Consider the following 18689-nt stretch of genomic DNA (forward strand, 5'->3'; position numbering starts at 1 on the left):
GAAGTCGACAGAGCAATGCCAACAACTGGGAAACCGGAGAAGCTGTTAGGATTTATGAACAGCCACAGGGGTGACTGAGCACTATCAGAGAAAGAGCATAGTGTGCTTCCTTGAAAAGAAAGAGGCAGGACTGGATACCTAACATGAAAATGACATTGTTTCCTCTGCAGAACAAGCCCTCCCTTCTGCAGCCAACGGAGCTGGTGCAGTCAGAGAGCAGAGGTCTCAGGCACTGCATTATTAGCAAAGTCATGCAGCACAGAAAGGTTATTCTTATATCATGACACCTTAAAGATATACAACACGGCATAGTGAAACTCTGGAAAATGCACCAAATTTCTTTTGATGGGGAACAACGTAGTGCCGTATGTCCATGATCATTTGTGGAGTGATATTTTCAGAAAAGCTAATGTGTTTTCTATCACTGATTTTCTGTCAATTTAGCTGAAATTAATTAATTAAAAATAATTTCAAATGGGACAAAGCAGGCACTATCCATTCAAACTCAAGATAATGAAAAACAGACTATTTGAGCTATTATTTTTTTGCACAAGAAAGTTCGAGAGACATTTTAATAATTATAGGAAAAAAAGAACTAAATTAAATAAAATTGACCACATGTGTCTCTTTTGTTTCTTTATTTAATCTGATGGCATTTAAGATGTATTAAAATGATAGTTTTAGAAATACCAATGATTTTATGGTACTATAGTCTTATTAAATGGTCATGGTAAGTTTAAGCTTTATGGACAATGAAATCATTAATGCGGCAACATAGCCTGTTCTGCCCGTGTCCCTTCCCATTTGATCAATACTTGAGCGTTCAGAAAACCAAGTTCACCTGATGTCAGAAAATGAGCCGCTTTCAGTGGTTGACATCAAATCATTTTATCTACTCCCAGGGAACTGTAGGACTATGGTAGCAACTTGAAAGCAAATTTGTTTCATTCTGTTTCTCCAGATTGCTATGCCTATTGTCTCAGAAGGAATACAAACACCAGATAACAGATAAGGGATGTACAGTTAATTAAGTTTGTTGGATTGAAACTTCAATTCTGACCTTGCCAATTTTGTGTTTTACATTGCACTGAGCACCTAACACACGATTATGGTGGATATAACTCTGTTGCCATATATACACATGTAGAGAGGACAAGGGTTATAGAAGATGATTTGCCCATAGTTGTGCCACAAAGGTCAACAACTTAAAGCTGTAGCAGATGAAAGGAAAGTAAATGTCTTGATCACATACATTCCAGGGTAAGTTGTTGCCTCAAGTTCCCTTCCTCTCAAATCTGAGGACCAAGAGAAAGCACCCAGCTGTTCTTTAAACGCTGCGGGGGCCAGCTGGGCTCAGCTGTCACACACATGAATAGAAAAGCAGCTTCTCAGGGAACCCCTCTCAGACCATGCCACATAGAAAGGTTATAATTCTAGAGAAGCAGGATTTCAACAAACAACAACTTTGATTCCACTTTGGTAGAAGTGATAGAAATTAAATGTGTACAAGTATTATAAGAAAGGTGAGTGATTTAATGAAATGAAGAGGATGATGTTTCTAACCTCAGATTTGCTACAGAGAAATGACCCTAAATTATTCCAACATGATGAACTTAACTATTTCTCCTATATTGATTTCAAATATAGTATTTTGGGTCTAACTATTTTACTAATGAATTTGAAAAAGACTGAAAGAAAAGGGGTCTGTAACAGCTTTTTCTTTCTAATGGTACAGATGTGAACCAACAAATTTGGCTGTGTCCCTTCTTTCTTGACTACTATTTTCCAATTGACTTTGATTTTAAAATTAGAGATTTGAACTCATAAAAAGTTAGCCCAAGGGTATAGTAAAACCACACCTAAGAATAGAATGTCTTTGAAAACTTGTTATTTTGAAAAAGAGACAAGTTCGAAATTTTATGTTCACTAGTCCTCCATAGAAACCACCTATTATTTTCCATTTGAAATTGTTCTTAGGTTACAGAAGTGTTAAAAAAAAGTTTTACGTGCTAGCGCTTAGTTAGTTTTGGACAGTGTAGTGCAGTAGACTAGTATGCTTAAGGAAATGTGGTGGTGAATATATCACTGCTGTGACTTGTCCAAAATCCCTGCCAACATAGCCACACGTTTTTATGAATCTGTGTAAAACTCGCCATTAAGCTTTCCGTGCTCTGTGTCAGTTTGGGGAGGTTTAATGAATGTGAGTAAATGATGAGTGGACTCAAAAGTAGGATCTTGTTTAATCTCTCATTTTTGTCATGAAAAAATAATCCACGAAATTATTAGCATTAAAATGTCTAGTTTTGTTACAACATTTTGTGAATCAGAGTTAAGGAGTCAGGGTTCTTTTGTGATGCAAAACTCTGTAATTTAGATGTGGACTGAGGCAGAGTGAGCGATGATTTGAAAACATTTTGGCAGCCTATTAACCTGAAGCATGTAATGGTTAAATCGCCACAGAATACCATCATAACCTGAACAGAGTTTATGGGCAAGAAGGCTATGAGCCCTGCCAGCAATTTCATCAATTACTGCCAAAGAAATTTCTTCTTCAATAAATGAAGCCATCACAAAACTGATCATCAAAACTATTTCCCCATGAAAAGTACTACTTAATTTACAGTTAAACGATGGCCAGTCCAACCCCAAATTTAATTTGGGGATAAAACAGTTAAGAAGTTTCCAATATTTCAATATAATTATATCTTCTGGAATCTATAAGAGCAGGTACCCTGAAGACAGACATTCCAAGATCCATATCCAATCTTTCCACCTATACGTTGTGAGAAATGACTTAATTTCTCTGGGTCTTTTTATATCTGTTAAATCAAAAATCAAATATGTTTTCTCCTACAAGTTGTGAAGATTAACTACACTGACCATACATTGTTGGCACATAGAAGCTCAAACACTGATGGTTATAAATATTACTGCTGTTGTGATTATTAATATTTCATTTTTCTTCATAAAATGGCACTTTATTTATAGCACATATCTCTCTGTATCATTTACCAATAGGAAAACAGCTGTTTCCTGGAGCATATCACATGGCTGGTACAGAACCCACATCTCTGTATGCAACGGGCAAACATAAATAGAGATGGCAGTTAAGGAAGGGTGATGTGTATCTGCTAGGGTCTATGGTACCAGGAGAATTATTGGCAACCTTTAAAGACAATAAATTGGGGGATATATATATATATATATATATATATATATATATATATATTTTTTTTTTATCCTCACCTGAGGACATTTTTCCATTTTTTGTTCAGGTAGAGTGGGAGGGAGAGAGAGGAACAGAGAGAGAGAGAGAAACATCGATGTGAAAGGGACACATCGAGTGGCTGCCACCCGCACAACCGACCAGGGCCGGGGACAAACTGCAACCGAGGTACGCGCCCTTAGCGGGAACCGAACCCGGGTCTCTCAGGACCGCAGGCCGACGCTCTAACCGCTGAGCCAAACCTGCCAGGGCGGGGGATATATTTTTAATAGAATAAGAAAGTCTCTCAGATTAAAAAAAAATTACATCCAAATCAAATTACAAATCTAATCTTATTTATGTTTATTTTCTCTAATTCTCACATAAATTTATATGGTACTGTGATAAGTACTGAGAAAGACAATTATCTTGTATTTTCAGATTTACAATCTCAAAACTTATTATAAAACACATATAACAATAGGTTATATATTATGTCAACTAATCGTAAAAGAAATCATTGAGATCTCTTTAACAAACATAAATTAATAACCAGTTAAACAATGTTACATATATGTGTGTTCTTGCATGCACACACAACACACCCACATAAATTCTCCAAGAATAAGCATGGCTAGTTCTCTTTGTAAAATTGGTTGAATGAGCATCTAAGGTTCTTATAAATTATGCCAGGATTAAATCTTGAAGATAATTAGACAGATTTGAATGCTTTGTTTTTGTCAGTAATTTATTTCATATGTATTGCTATGTAGTCTCATTTTATTATTATTTTTTTTTAATCCTCACCTGAGGACATTTTTGTTGTTGTTGTTCAGAGTGGGAGGGAGAGAGAGGAAGAGACAGAGAATGAGAAATATCAACGTGAAAGGGACACATCGAGTGGTTGCCACCCACACGACCCAACCAGGGCCGGTGACAAACTGCAACCGAGGGTCATACCCTTAGCCGGAACTGAACCCAGATCTCTCTGGACCGCAGGCCGACCCTCTAACCACTGAGCCAAACCGGCCAGGGCTGTAGTCTCATTTTATATGCTAGAAATTACTAAAGCTCTCTTGGTTTTATTTGCAAAGTGCCTGTATTTATCACCCCCTCCTTTTTTCCTGCACTCATGATTAAGAAGGATATTGACTATACTGATCACTGATGATACACATTGAATAAGCAAGAGTATTAAAAGTCGCTTAAATTCTATCAGGTACTTAATTAAAATGCTTCAAACTTAAGGAATTCTATTTCTTCCTCTTCATCGTCTTAAATGTTCAAGTATACAACACTGGCCATTTACTAAAATACTTAATTTTCCTTTCTATATTATTAAACATTTATATGAGGAAGAAAGCAGACCCAATTCACATTTAATAATATCTCAGAAAACTTTGCGTGCTTCAATCAGCAAATATAGAAAACTAAAAATCAATTATTACATCTTAAACCTTTAAGTTTTAACTAGTATCTTCATATTAAAACACAATTCAGTACATTTTAAAAACTGGTCATTAATAAAAAATAAATAATGAATGAATGAACAAATGGATAACTGTTCTGCGAACGGTTAGAGAAAATAGGCCAATTTAAAAAAAAATTGACAATTCTTAGAAACTAACCACAGATATAAAAATAATAATTTCAAGTGATTAACTTTTTTTATAAAGAAGGGTTTTTTTAAAAATCCTCACCTGAGGATATGTTTTGCTTTGCTTTTTGTTGATTGGAGAGCGAGAGAAAGGTCAACGTGAGAGAGAAACACTGATGGCTGCCGCCCTACGCCCCTGAGCAGGGACCGCAGCCTTTTCCTGTAGGGCACATCATTCCGGCTGACCGAGCCACTGGCCAGGTGGTAAGTGATTAACTATTGACTAGAAAGCCAAATTTGGGATTTTCTTTGTTTTATGTTACACCAAATTTAAATATGGTTATAAATATATATTTTTCAGCTTTTAATCTGTGCTCTGCCAAGAAATCAATATTCAGCAAGTAGTAAATATTGATGATGCCTTTTGTCAAATTGTACTTCTAAAATTAAAATTAAAATTAAATGATATATTACAAGGTGAATAGGCCCATAAAACTTAAAGAAAACTAAGTGGGTAACTTAGAATTACCTTGACCAAATCACTGACTTAATAAAACCTATCCATTTGCACATTTAGATACCAGTTAGCCAACTAGTCAAAATTCTAGCAGTGTCTTTATGTCTCTATTTAATATAATACATTTATTTGAAGAAACATTTATTTAGAATATATATTATTTAAATTGTTTTTTCTTTATTGATTTTAGAGAGAGAGGAAGGGAGAGGGAGACAGAGATAGAAACACTGATGAGAGAGAACATCGACTGGCCACCTCCTGCATGCCCCCCACTGGGGATTTGGACCACAACCTGTACATGTACCCTGATCGGGAATCAAACCGGTAACCTCTTGGTACATGGGACAGTGCTCAACCACTGAGCCACGCTGGCAAGGCTAGAATATATATTATTTAAAATGCACATTTTTCCCAATATGAAACCCATCCTATATAAAATCACATGTGGTATTCTAATATAAATAATTTAAAATCAAGTTCTCATCTGTAAATTCTAATTTGTTATCAAATTAGAGATGAAAAAAAAAAACCTGGAAATTATTCTTATTATGTATATTTGCCTTGAGGTTTATAAAATGAAACTTTTGCCCTGGCCAGTTTGGCTCAGCGGTTAGAGCATCGGCCTGTGGACCAGAGAGACCCAAGTTCGGTTCCCACAAGGGCGCGTACCTCGGTTGCAGTTTGTCCGCGGCCCTGGTTGGTCATACGGGTGGCAGCCATTCGATGTGTCCCTTTCACATCGATGTTTCTCTCTCTCTCTCTCCTTCCCACTCTATCTAAACAAAAAAAAAGTCCTCCGGTGAGGATAAAAAATAAATAGAATAAAATGAAACTTTCAACGTAGAAGAGAACATGTTTAGTGTGCTGGAAGGTGGGGTAGTGAACTCTTTTCACATAAAAGGAACCTAAAATGTGAGGATAGTCTTTAAGATTAATATACAATATTTTTTCAGATTTCTGCCAAATATAATGCAATATATTTCCCTGATATGTTCATTTGTTACATATGCAGCCTGGGGTGTGTGTGTGTGTGTGTGTGTGTGTGTGTGTGTGTGTGTGTGGTGTGTTTTGGGGGTTGTTAAAGATGCATTTTTTATAGTGAGTCAGGAAATTGATAGAAAAACTTGGAAAAATATTTTAACACTTTGATTTTTATGTATAGGAAATAATGCAAACTGTTGAATTTATTTTAATGGATTGCAATATTTTTCTAATTTAACAGTTTGGCTGAGAACTCACATTTACTGTATTTTGAAATGAATTTACATTTGGTGACATAATTTGGAGAACTAATCAACACACAGCAAGCTTTTCTGAATAAGTAATTAAATATAAAACCAGGAGTAAACGTGCACCCAATAAACCTAAATATTATGAGTTCTGCTTGGCGAGACATGGATCTCCTGTGAGTGAATCAGCCCAACTCGGGTCTTTAATGTCATTTTTGGATCATGTTTGGAAAACACCTGTAAAAAGCCTGTCAAAATTTTAAGACTAAAGAACAATGTCAGTATATTTCATAGTCACATTTATGTAATGTTATATAAATAGAAAATGAAAATATCTACATGTGGAAAAATATGAAACACCTTTTATTTATGCTCAATGCAAGGAGCCCATGCGCTCCATCAACCTGAAGGCATCAAGGTTGCCTTTCTTTTTTCTATTAATAACAATCTTGATGTTTTTAAGGCAAATTTTATAGGGTGTTAGATGTGTGGTAATTTTCAGTTTATAAGTAATTTAAAGTATTCTGGCAGTCCTCATAAGTAAACGTGTACATACTAGAATGTAAATAATCACCTTCGATTTTAAAATATATATTTAATCGGTATATATTCACTCCTTGAACAAATTAACAGATCTGAAAGAGGTAAGCAAGTAGGCTCAGCTCCTATCAGAGGGAAGTGTTTCAAAAAGAGGGCATAATAAATGTAGAGCGTTGAAGATTAAGAATGTGGTTGGCTTGTTCCTGGGAGTGTGCTCAGAAGTCATTATGCCCAGAGGTCAGAAGGAGGTTGGGGGTGGGGCAGATCCTGTGGAGCTTTATAGGCCAATGTAAACCTTTGAGATTTTAATCCACATGGAACATGATGCCACTGGAGGGTTCAAGTAAAGAATGAAATGATCCGACACGTTCATAGAACCACTCCTGTATATGTATGTACACAAATTTACACTATCTCACATTTCTCTGTTGACTGGTGTCTCGGAGGAGCTGTGCGCACACAGCCGGACATGGGGAGAGCTACTGGTCGGAAGCCTCCAGCAGGCAGGCCAGCAGCACTCTGGAACCCCGACCTGTTCTCTTTCAGCACGAGCTCTGGTCTCCCTGTGCGTGGGCCCGCCCTCTTCAGAAAGACACTCTCTAGGCGGAAGTTTGTACTCCCAAGGGGGAGAAAATTTGATCCTATGATGTGAAGAAAATTGTACTTTTTTATGTATAAAGCATACTGTACCTGTGCTATTGAAATTTCATTGAGGGAACACCCTTAGGATAAAAATGTCTTAAAGGCTTCTTGAAGGTAGCAATAAAAAATTAGAAAATGGATATTATTCTTTTTTAACTCGTCGTTATTGTTGAAAAAGAATAATATCCAAAGGACTATTTAAAACAGCCATCTATTTTCTGTAAAATTGATTGATGTGGTTCATTTGGCAAAGCATTTGAGGGTTGAAGCTTGAGGACGCAAGACCATGCGGAGAGGTTCAAGCTTATAATTATTTTGTCTTATTACAGCAACAATAAATAAAGATTCTTTAAAAGTTAAAAAGTAAATAAAAATTCTAAAAAAAAAAAATTAGGAACTGCGGATCACGCTCTTAGGGATGGTTTGGAGATCTGCTGAGGCATCGATGGCTGTAGTTACTGGAGACGCTCTGCACCGCGTGTGGGCGGAAACCAGGGATGCCGGCACCCTGCAACGCCCAGGGTGCTCCTCCCAAATGCATAACTTGCAAAAATCCCACTGAGAATTCTTGTAGGCAAACACTCTGTCTTTAATGATTCTACTGTCCACAGTAATGCTTGTTACATAACTACCTTGTGAAAGAAGGGAGGATTGCCTTTTATTTGCTCAGACGCTGCGAGAGGAAGGTGTCTCTTTTTGTGTGGGAGTCAAGAGTGCACACACTCTATCAGTCTACACTCGTAGCTTTCACATTCACAGTGATTCCACATGTGGATGCAAACACAAGACGATTTTTATATGGTAAGTATTCAATTTATGTAATAGCTTAATATGTACATACTTATTTTATTTTGAGAATCATACAAAGAGTATGTTTAGGTGTGCTGAACTGAGAGGAAGAAAAAGAAAAGAAGAAATATCTCTTGATTCTTCAAATTACAAAACTGAAATGATTGAAAATCTTTTTCAATAAATCTTGTTTTAACACTATGAAGATAGAAATTTGGCAGTGGATAATTAATAATAATTAAAAGCTAATATTACAAGGAGGAGTGAGAATTATTATTTTTTAAACTGATAAATAACTGCTAGTTGCTAACTATGTATGATTTTTTAAAACTCATTAAGTGCTCATTCTTCACCAGGCCCTGTTGTAAAATACTTAGTATATTTTAATTTATTTAAAATTCTCAATAAACCCAGAAAGTTTTCTCTGTTTCGCAGATGAAGAATATAAGGCGCCTTGAGGTTAGGTAATAGTTCAAAGACACAAAGTGGTAGAGCCAGGATTTAACTACAGAGTCCTTGGTTCACATTTCATCGTTGTCATTTGGCTGGTGTTAGGTTTCCATTATCTCTGAATATTTGTTTTGATTGACTATTCAAGTGCACAATACCCCAGGCTTACTGACTGCACAAGTCATGGTTAACTTGTCTGACTGTTGATTGTCTGCTTATTTGATTGCTTGTTTTGAATTTAAGGTTGAAGTTGCTAATTTTTGTTTCTTAAATAAGTGAGGGTCTTTTGTCTATTAGGATGTGTCTGATCACTTATTAAAGTCATTTCTTAGTGGATCTTGCTTATCCAGTGTGCTGATCCTTTCAGATGATTCTCCAGAAATAAAGCATCCTGAAAAGGTTTGCCAGAACCACAAATGGAAAAATATATACCATCTGAAAAAAATTATTGATCATTGCCAAAAGTAGCCAGTGAGATGGTTTAGCTTCTGAACTTAAAATTTAGCTGTAGTCTTTGGAGACTATTGACTAATAATTATAGCAAACACAACAAATATGTATGTACTTTAAGGCTTCCAAAATGCCCCTAAAATTTTATAGTCTATATGTATTCTCATACAGTAACTTTGAATAAATTACTATTTCATTAGATAGATATTTATTCACAGAGTTTTTTTTCTCTTTGGTAATTAGAGACTATTTTGAATAAATGACAGATGAACTAATAATGTCCAGTGATAGAGGGTTGGTTAAATAAGTGAGAACATAATTCTGAAATAGAATGCTACAGCAAATAAAGTGATGTTTATGAAGGTTTATTTTTTCTTAATAATGTCAGAAAAGCTCATGTTATAATGCTACACAAAAATGATCGGATGTAGAAATTTGTTTAGTGTAATTTCTACTATATAAATAAAAATACGTGCCTATGCATAGGATAGAAATACTGAAAGGAAATATATATAGAAGTTTACAGTGGTTGAAATTATAAGATTTCTTTTATTTCCTCCATCATATTTTTAGACTTGATACAATGAGTACAATAAAGTATATGTTATAAATAAAATTAATTACTTTTCAGGTATTTCTGCATATGTATTTCTTTTTGTCAGCACTCTATTTAATATAAAGATAATATTTTAGGACCAAAATGTGCTTATTTTCCTTCATTTTTTCCCAAATGTATCTTTTATGTCAAGCAGCTTTAAGCTAATTAGATAGAATTTGTATTATATTCTACTTCAGATGTTGTTCCTTTATCCTCTCTGTTAGGTTTGTGGCTTTTAAAATATCTTTCTTTTAACCTACAAACTCTCCTCACCTCCCACTCTAGCCTTTGTTCTCCTCTTCTTGGAGACATTGCCCAATCATCTATCATTTCCTTAGCTACAATGTCTTCTGTTCTCTTAATTATCTTCTAATCATATATAGACACAGATTTCTTAGATTTTTCAAGTTTGCCAACAGTTTTCTCCCACCTTTCTGGTTCCTCTTATCTCTCACCAATGACACGTTCAATCCTCTGATACCTTCACTGCTGTCAGGTGAAATGACCCGCTATGATTCTTGGGTGATTTCATTGCATCCTTTGACCATCATGTCCTCTCAAAACCTTAAATCAATTCAAATACTATTTCTAGATAATATAAAATTTTCAGCCTATATCTTTCATTGGAAGAGACAGGAAGAGAGAAGATAAGTATCATTTTAACCTGTCTTGCAATCATAAATGTTATTATGAATCATTTTATATAACATATCAGGTTTATTATAAAATTTCAAATGGCTGTGCATATTGCAATGTTTGAGAATTTTGATTGAGAAATTCTTTATAGACTAAAATTTTGAACTGCTATATATATGCATTGAATTGTAATACAACATTATTTTTAGCTATTAAACTGGAATGATGCAGTTCTTTTGAAGATTTGACATTCTAAATTTTTAGGAAAGTTGAGTTTATTTTAATGCAACTCTTTGCTCTGTAATAAATAAAACAGTTGATTCCAGATTAAGACATATAATAAAATTTTCTCTCATTAGATAAAAGGTTAGTGCAACAACTTACTACTTTGGAATGGTATGGGGTATACTGATATAATGAATTAAAAAGCAAAATCTCTTATTTTTATATTTATTAATTGCTTAATTTTTATTCAAACTTGTCATATTTTATTCAACTTTCATATAAAAAAATTAGACTCTTGTTCATTTTTTTCCTTTCAAAAGTCATATATAACCTCATATAATAACATCTGTGGGTATTGTGAAATATTTTTCAAAATAATTTTTAAAATTTTATATATTTTTATTGATATTTTAAAGAGAGAGGAAAGAAGAGAGAGAGAAAAACATCGATCAGCTGCCTCCTGCACAGCCACTACTGGGGTTCAAGCCCACAACCAGGGCATGTGCCCTGACTGGGAATCAAACCAGGACCTCTGAGTCCATGGGATGATGCTCAGTCCACTGAGCCACACTGGCTGGGCTCAAAATAATTTTAGTCTGCCAAAATGCTAATGTTAATAAAACTCTTTGTTTTCACAAAGCATTAATAAGGCTTACTTTGCACATGCCAGTTCATAAAAAAGCTGTGATCATAGGTCACCTGTTTGTCAACATCATAACCACGTGGATAGTTGTCATTATTATCTTCCCCATTTCCAGATAAGGAAACTGAACTGTTAAAGTTTAAATAACCCGTCCAATCACACTCTGTATTTGGCTACCATAGATAACTGAGCTTGAACTGTCCTGCATCTCGTAATTTTTTTTTAATCTTCATATAGAGTGGGAGGTAGAGAGGGAGGAAGAGAGAGAAACATCTATGTGAGAGGGACATCAAGTGGCTGCCACCCCAACCAGGGCCGGGGACATACTGCCACTGAGGTACGTGCCCTTAGCGGAACCGAACCGGGTCTCTCTGGCCCGGGCCGACGCTCTGACGGCTGAGCCAGGCCGGCCAGGGCGTGTAAGGTGTAACTTCATGTTCTTCTCTCGGAGACTCGGAGGCGAAGACAGGTCCTGCATCGCGTGGTGACCGGTGCTGCAGGGCAGCTGTGTGTCCTGGGGACGCAGAGACGCAGCTTGATTACAAAGTGGGATTGTCTGAGGAGTGAAAATCACACCGAAGGCTTATCTTCAGATGAAACTAAAACTGCTCTCTGAAATAAAATATCTGAATCAGGACGTTATCCTGGACATCCTGTGACCTTATTCCTTCACCTCAGTGTTCCCCCTAGAAGTGCCGGTGCCGGCCCTTCAGCGAGTGGCACCGCAGGCAGGCCCGGGAGCAGGTGCTCCGCCCGCCCCCCCCCCCCCCCCCCCCCGTCCCTGGGGCTCCCCAGATGCGTCCGCGCATGCGAGCCGGCTTGGTGTGAAATCCGCGTGTCTCTGCACTTGCTCCCCAAACGTTCTAGACTTACGTATAAATGAAACACCAAACCTTTTATACCAGACATTACATGAGATCGATACAATCACGTAAGTCATAAGTCCAGTCATCAGCACTTATTATTGAAGTAATAAACTATTTTAGTGCTTGATGTGTGCGTAGATCATCGTTGTCCTGTCATTCTCTTCTCAGTGCTCCGGTGGCGGCGGCTGTCATCTTCTCTTGCGTCCTCCATGTCATTGTATAGAAACTGGCCTGCGGGTCAGTGCCCTGCTGACGACTTCGCTCTGAAGGGCTGCTGGGCCCTGGGGTTTGGCCCGGTCCGCTTCCCGCTGCCACTGTGCTCGCACTCTGTCCCGCACTCCGTCCCGCACTCCGTCCTGCACTCCTTCCCGCACTCCGTCCCGCACTCCGTCCCGCACTCCGTCCCGCACTCCGTCCGGCACTCCGTCCCGCACTCCGTCCCGCACTCCGTCCGGCACTCCGTCCCGCACTCCGTCCCGCACTCCGTCCCAACCGGGAGCAAGGCAAGCGGGTGTGTCCGCTCAGGGCGAATTTCACTCTCCCCCTCCCACTCTATCTGAAGATAAATAGAAAAAGATCCTGAGGTGAGGATTAAAAAAAATAATAATAATAGTAAAAGGACTACTAGATCCAATGCAAATATATCTTTGGTTATGTAGATCAATTAAATCTTCTTTGTTTCCCGTCATAATTACTACTTTGAGTCATTTGACCTCAGTTTCTTCATCTATAAAGTGTTTAGACCACTTTTTGACTGTTCAGATCTCCTTCAGCCTAACATTTTCAAGTATTTATGACTTTATCAGCTAAAGATTCCATAAAATTGATTAATGATGAATGTGAAAATAATTGTGAAGTTACTGTCTCTGAAATGGGTCTAATTTTCTTCATGAAACATAACCATGTTAGAGAATGTTTCAAATTATTTCCTTCTTGAATTTTAGACAAGATTTAAATTACAAAATTACTTATTTTAAAAGGCCTTATTACAACAATCTGTCCAAAGATCAATAAATGTGTATATCCTAGAAGAAATGAACAATGTTAACACTACACCATAAAGAACTAATAAAGATTTCATTATCCTATTATATATACCCAGTTAAATATTATATTAACTTCCTTATCCATAAAATAGAATTCGCTTAAATTTTTATTTTCAAGTTTACACAACTTGTTCTAATTTGTGAGAAGATTATTTAAATGCTCTTAGCCAGTACCCATTTTCTATTTGGTTGAACCAGAAGGAATTGTTTATATTCAACTAACCTTATTTTAAGAAGACAATTTACTATAGTTCAAATTAGTTCATGTACAAGTGTCTGGTCAGTAACCCCCAGAACCCAGCTTGTGAACATACCCATGCATGTAAATTATGAAAAAATATATATATTGTATATATTTGTATATATAAACATTTATATATTTATATACACATATGTGTTAGAGATCCTGAAACTTAGTGATTTTATTGATCTTGGTGTTTTCTCTTCGTGATTATCCATGGTTCTGAGCTGTCATTTTAGAGGATGAGGAGTATACTTTGTGTACTTCATAGATCATTGCTCCCTGGAAGTCCTGGTGATAAAATGTGGACATATTTCTGATGAGTTATCATTCCACCCAAATATAGTTTTAAAAATCTGGCAAGTAAATCAACTGTCTATAAATTTGTAAAATGTAAAATCTTAAAACTTTATATTAAGGTTTACATTTAAGGATTTTGATCACTATTAAAAATGGGGGAAATATAGGTCTTAAATATATATTATATTATTAAAAAAAGAAAAATTTGTAATGAAATTGTCACAAAATTTACTTTTTAAAGAATGCATCTTTACCCTGTTTGGATTGCAGTGATGTAACTTGAGTATTTCTATTCTTAACAAAAACACCTACTAATAATAAATGCATTTAGCTTGGGTGGAAAAGAGAAAAATAACAGTAACAATAACAGTAGTCAAGCATTGTGCATAATGATTTCAAAAATGCTCATGTTGTTTTTTTTTTTTGTTTTTTTTTTTTTTTTTTAAGGTTTGCATTCTGCTCTCTTTTTTTTTTTTTTTTATTGATTAATTTTTGTTACAAATGATTCTCCTTTTTTCCCCCAGTGGTTCCCCCCTCCCCCTTCCCTCCCCGCCCCTTCCCCCGATTGTTGTCCATGTCCACTGTTCATGCCTATATGCATATAAATTCTGTTGTTCATCCCTCTCTCAGCTCCCCACTCCTTAGGGGATTGTCCTCAAACTGTTATGTTCATTATATTCCAGAAATCAGTGAGATCATATGAAATTTGTCTTTCTCTGCTTGGCTTGTTTCACTCAGGATGATACTTTCCAGGTCCCTCCATGTAGTCTCAAAGGACAAGAGATCTTTCTTTCTTACCGCTGCGTAGTACTCCATTGTGTATATGTACCACAGCTTTTTAATCCATTCGTCTACTGATGGGCACTTGGGCTGTTTCCAGATCCCACAGGTATTATTGTAGAAAAACTTACTGCATGTCTACTCTTTATTTAATTTATATTATCATATATAAAACCTCTAATACAAAGCCAATCTTTGAATCTAAGGTAACAGGGTAGGGAATTAAGAAATGGGAAATAGCCCTGGCCAGTTTGGCTCAGCGGTTAGAGCCTCGGCCTGTGGTCCAGAGAGACCTGGGTTCAGTTCCCGCTAAGGGCATGTACCTCGGTTGCAGTTTGTCCCCGGCCCTGGTTGGTCATGCGGGTGGCAGCCACTCGATGTGTCCCTTTCACATCGATGTTTCTCTCTCTCTCTCTTCCTCTCTCTCCCTCCCGCTCTATCTGAACAAAAAATGGAAAAAATGTCCTCGGGTGAGGATAAAAAAAAAAAAAAAAGAAAAAGAAATGGGAAATAGTTAATGAAGTTTCTGGAGTTTCTGTTATGGGGAACAGAGAATGAAAATCACCCTGAAAGGAATAACAATACTAGACTGAAGTTTAAGAAGATCATTCAGTAGTCATATGGAAAATGTAATTATCACAAATATATTGGAAACAATGATCTTTAAAAAGATTTTTTATGACATCCAGAAAGAAAAAAAGAAAAGGAAACTTGCACTACAGAGAATGGGAAGGAATATCAAGAATCCGAGGATGATTGTGAAGTGGATTTGATGCCTAACATAAGTAGGATAATCATGTAATTTAGCGTCCACACCAGGACCCTTGGAGAATGAAAGAGGTTTTGTTAATAATGGAGATGAAATGACAGTTATAAGCTGGAACTATTTCAAACAAAGAGGGATGGATTGTCATTTAAGGCCTGCTGGAAAGAAGAATCAAAGAAGCCTTCGAGAATTTCAATGGTATAGATGGAGATAAAATTTAAGATAGTAAATTTGGGGTAAATTAACTGCAGGAAAATTCAGTGAGTTCTGGTTTCTCTTTTCACACATTAAAATAAAAATATACAGCATGCCGCCCTGGCCGGTTTTGCTCAGTGGTTAGAGCGTCAGCCTGCAGTCCAGAGAGACCCATGTTCGGTTCCCACTAAGGGCACGTACCTCGGTTGCAGTTTGTCCCCGGCCCTGGTCAGTCGTGTGGGTGGCAGCCACTCGATGTGTCCCTTCACATCGATGTTTCTCTCTCTCTCTGTTCTTCTCTCTCCCTCCCACTCTACCTGAACAAAAAATGGAAAAATGTTCTCGGGTGAGGATAAAAAAAATATATATATACAGCATGCCATTTGAAATTAGGTCTGTATCTCTAGAGTTAGATAAATACTAGAAATATACATCTGAGTCTCTCGCATACTGGGAGTGGTAGCCAGCTATGAAGTAAATGATATCATTTAAAATACTTACACAGGGAAGAAAGTAATGGTCTAATGTATAAAGTGCTAGGAAAAGGGAGGCTTTGCAGAAACCAAAAGATGAGAGAATTTCAAAAAGTGAGAGAATTTGAAGAAACTCAGAGAGATGAAGTGACCAGTGACGAGGAAGGTTGGTATAGAAGTAGAAGAGACCCTAAAAGCAGGCCACTGAATTTGTCATTTAGTTGGTCAATAGTGATCTTTGTGAAGGCAGGTTCAGTTGAATGACAGAGCAGCCAGGTTTTAACAGGATGCCAACAGACTGAGGAGTTGAATATGCTCACAGACATAGTAATAGCCCAGCATTTAGCTTCTACCATATGCTCATTTTTATTCTCAGTGCTTACACAGGTATTCTCATGTAGTCTTCACCTGATGAGAGAGACACTGGTGTTAGTCTTCAGTTTGTCAGACTTGGAAACTGAAGCTTAAGGGGCTTGAACAACATGCCCAAGGTCACTGCTAGTGCCAAATGGAACCTGGATTCAAACCATACAGCCTATTTAGGGTTTACTCTTCTAACCACTGTTAACCTATTTTCTCATCCATTAAGAGTAACCAGCACATACTGTTAAGAGACAGGACCCAAATTTCTCACCATTTTTTGAGTTATTAGAGTGAGAGTCTCTTCAGGAAGTGGTTATAAAAATTCATTTTCCCAACTCTCGTGTACACCCCAAAACAGAAAAACTAGAGTGACTTCTATAAAACTAGACAGGCGTTCCTCAAGTTACTCTACCAGGCAGACTCAGGGCATTGGAACGACATATTTATTCTACCGAGGACCAAATGATATATGGGATCAGTTCGGAAGACAGGCCCAAATGGTAGTAACTTGAGGGTCCTGGACGGAGAAGAGAAGTCGAGCGATTTGTCATAGGTGGACACTGAGCGGGGGAACGAGAAACAGTCCGCTAGGAAGAGTGGAGCAGATTATGTTTCAAAGGGAAAGGAAGAGACTTTCAGATTTGACTGGGTTCAGCCTGATGTTAACAGCTGCCCATGATTTGTGACTTTGAGCAGGTCGTTTAATTTTTCAGCCTCAATTTTCTTGTTTGTAAAATGAGAAGTTTGGGCCAAGTGATCTCTAATGTGTCTTCCGGTTGTAACTCCTTTAAAAATAACTTTAAATGTTTGCTAAGGCTGTTTCATTATTTTATTTGATGGTATACGGTCCGTGGGAAAAACAAAGACCCTTTTATTGCCTAAGAGCAACACCACATGAAAATATTAATTGAGACATATAATGAGTCCTAGGATTTGAGGTTTCATATGAGATCTTTTATTTAGCCATGCTGTAGACGTGTATTTTTACATTTGATAACCAGAAATATCATTGTCCATTAGGAAACAATGCCACCCACTTGTAGAATATTGTTCTTCCTGAAGTTAAAGTCTATTCAAATAATTGCATGCCTAAAGCCTATATATCATTCCTATCATTCTTCCTGTAATGTCTTTCCCTTGGAGTGCTGTCAAGAGAAGTTTACAAGAACAACGGATTCATCTGACCTTGTAATTATGTGGCTTATGGCACTCTCTCCAAAAACAGTAATTATTTCTTATTAAAGGTCACTTGTTCTTCAAGCCTTATTCTTCCAGTGAAGCAGTGATACACAAAATGCTTTCTTTGACTAAGAAAATCTGTTTGTTTAACCGATTATGGCAAAGTAGTGCGGGGCAGATGAGGTGGCCCGTTTTGATTATCGGCGGGACTGTGCCAGGTGATTTGGGTGTTCATCCTGAGACTGCTTCTTGCCACTTCTCAGGGCCAAGTCCTTGAGAGATAAATGATAAATGAACCACTTTCTTTGGACCTACTTTGATTTTTCCTATTTCAGAGAGATTTCTGAAAAAAGAAATCTGGGCTTCTGGTTCTATGTTTCTGGCTGCTTTGTAGTGATTTGAGCTTTAAGTAGGTGGTAGCACACCTCATATCTGGACACACCAATTGGGGAGTTTTAAAAATTTGGATATAGGTTAAGGGGGAAAAAGTGACATTTGTCTGTGGAAACCACAGTTTTATTTTAATATCCATTTATCTTTTATCTATTCATAACAACTTTGTTTAAATCCAAACTGATACATCTATTTGAAAATATAATAAGTATACAAAAGCAATTAAAATTATTCTTAGTGATTCTCACTTATGTCGTAGGGCTATAACAGCATATATCTCTGTTACTATTTGGCAAAAAATTATCTTATTCCTCAATTTATAATTGGACTAGGAGCCACCATTTGCTGAATCTGTCATGGTTTCTACTGTTTATTACCCTTCAAAAAAAAATTCAACTTAATTTAACTTAAAAAATGACAATAATGTCTACAGAGTTGTTGGTCCTGCATGAAAACCAACACAGGACCCATTTGTTGAGAAATGCGTTGCGTGGCTAAGACAGTGCTGTGGGGGTATTATTAAAGGGCTCTGCCCCTCTCTGTCTTTGAACATGTCCTGTGTCAGG

Source organism: Molossus molossus, unplaced genomic scaffold (assembly GCF_014108415.1).
Source record: "Molossus molossus isolate mMolMol1 unplaced genomic scaffold, mMolMol1.p scaffold_m16_p_5, whole genome shotgun sequence".
NCBI classification, from domain to species: Eukaryota; Metazoa; Chordata; class Mammalia; order Chiroptera; family Molossidae; genus Molossus; species Molossus molossus.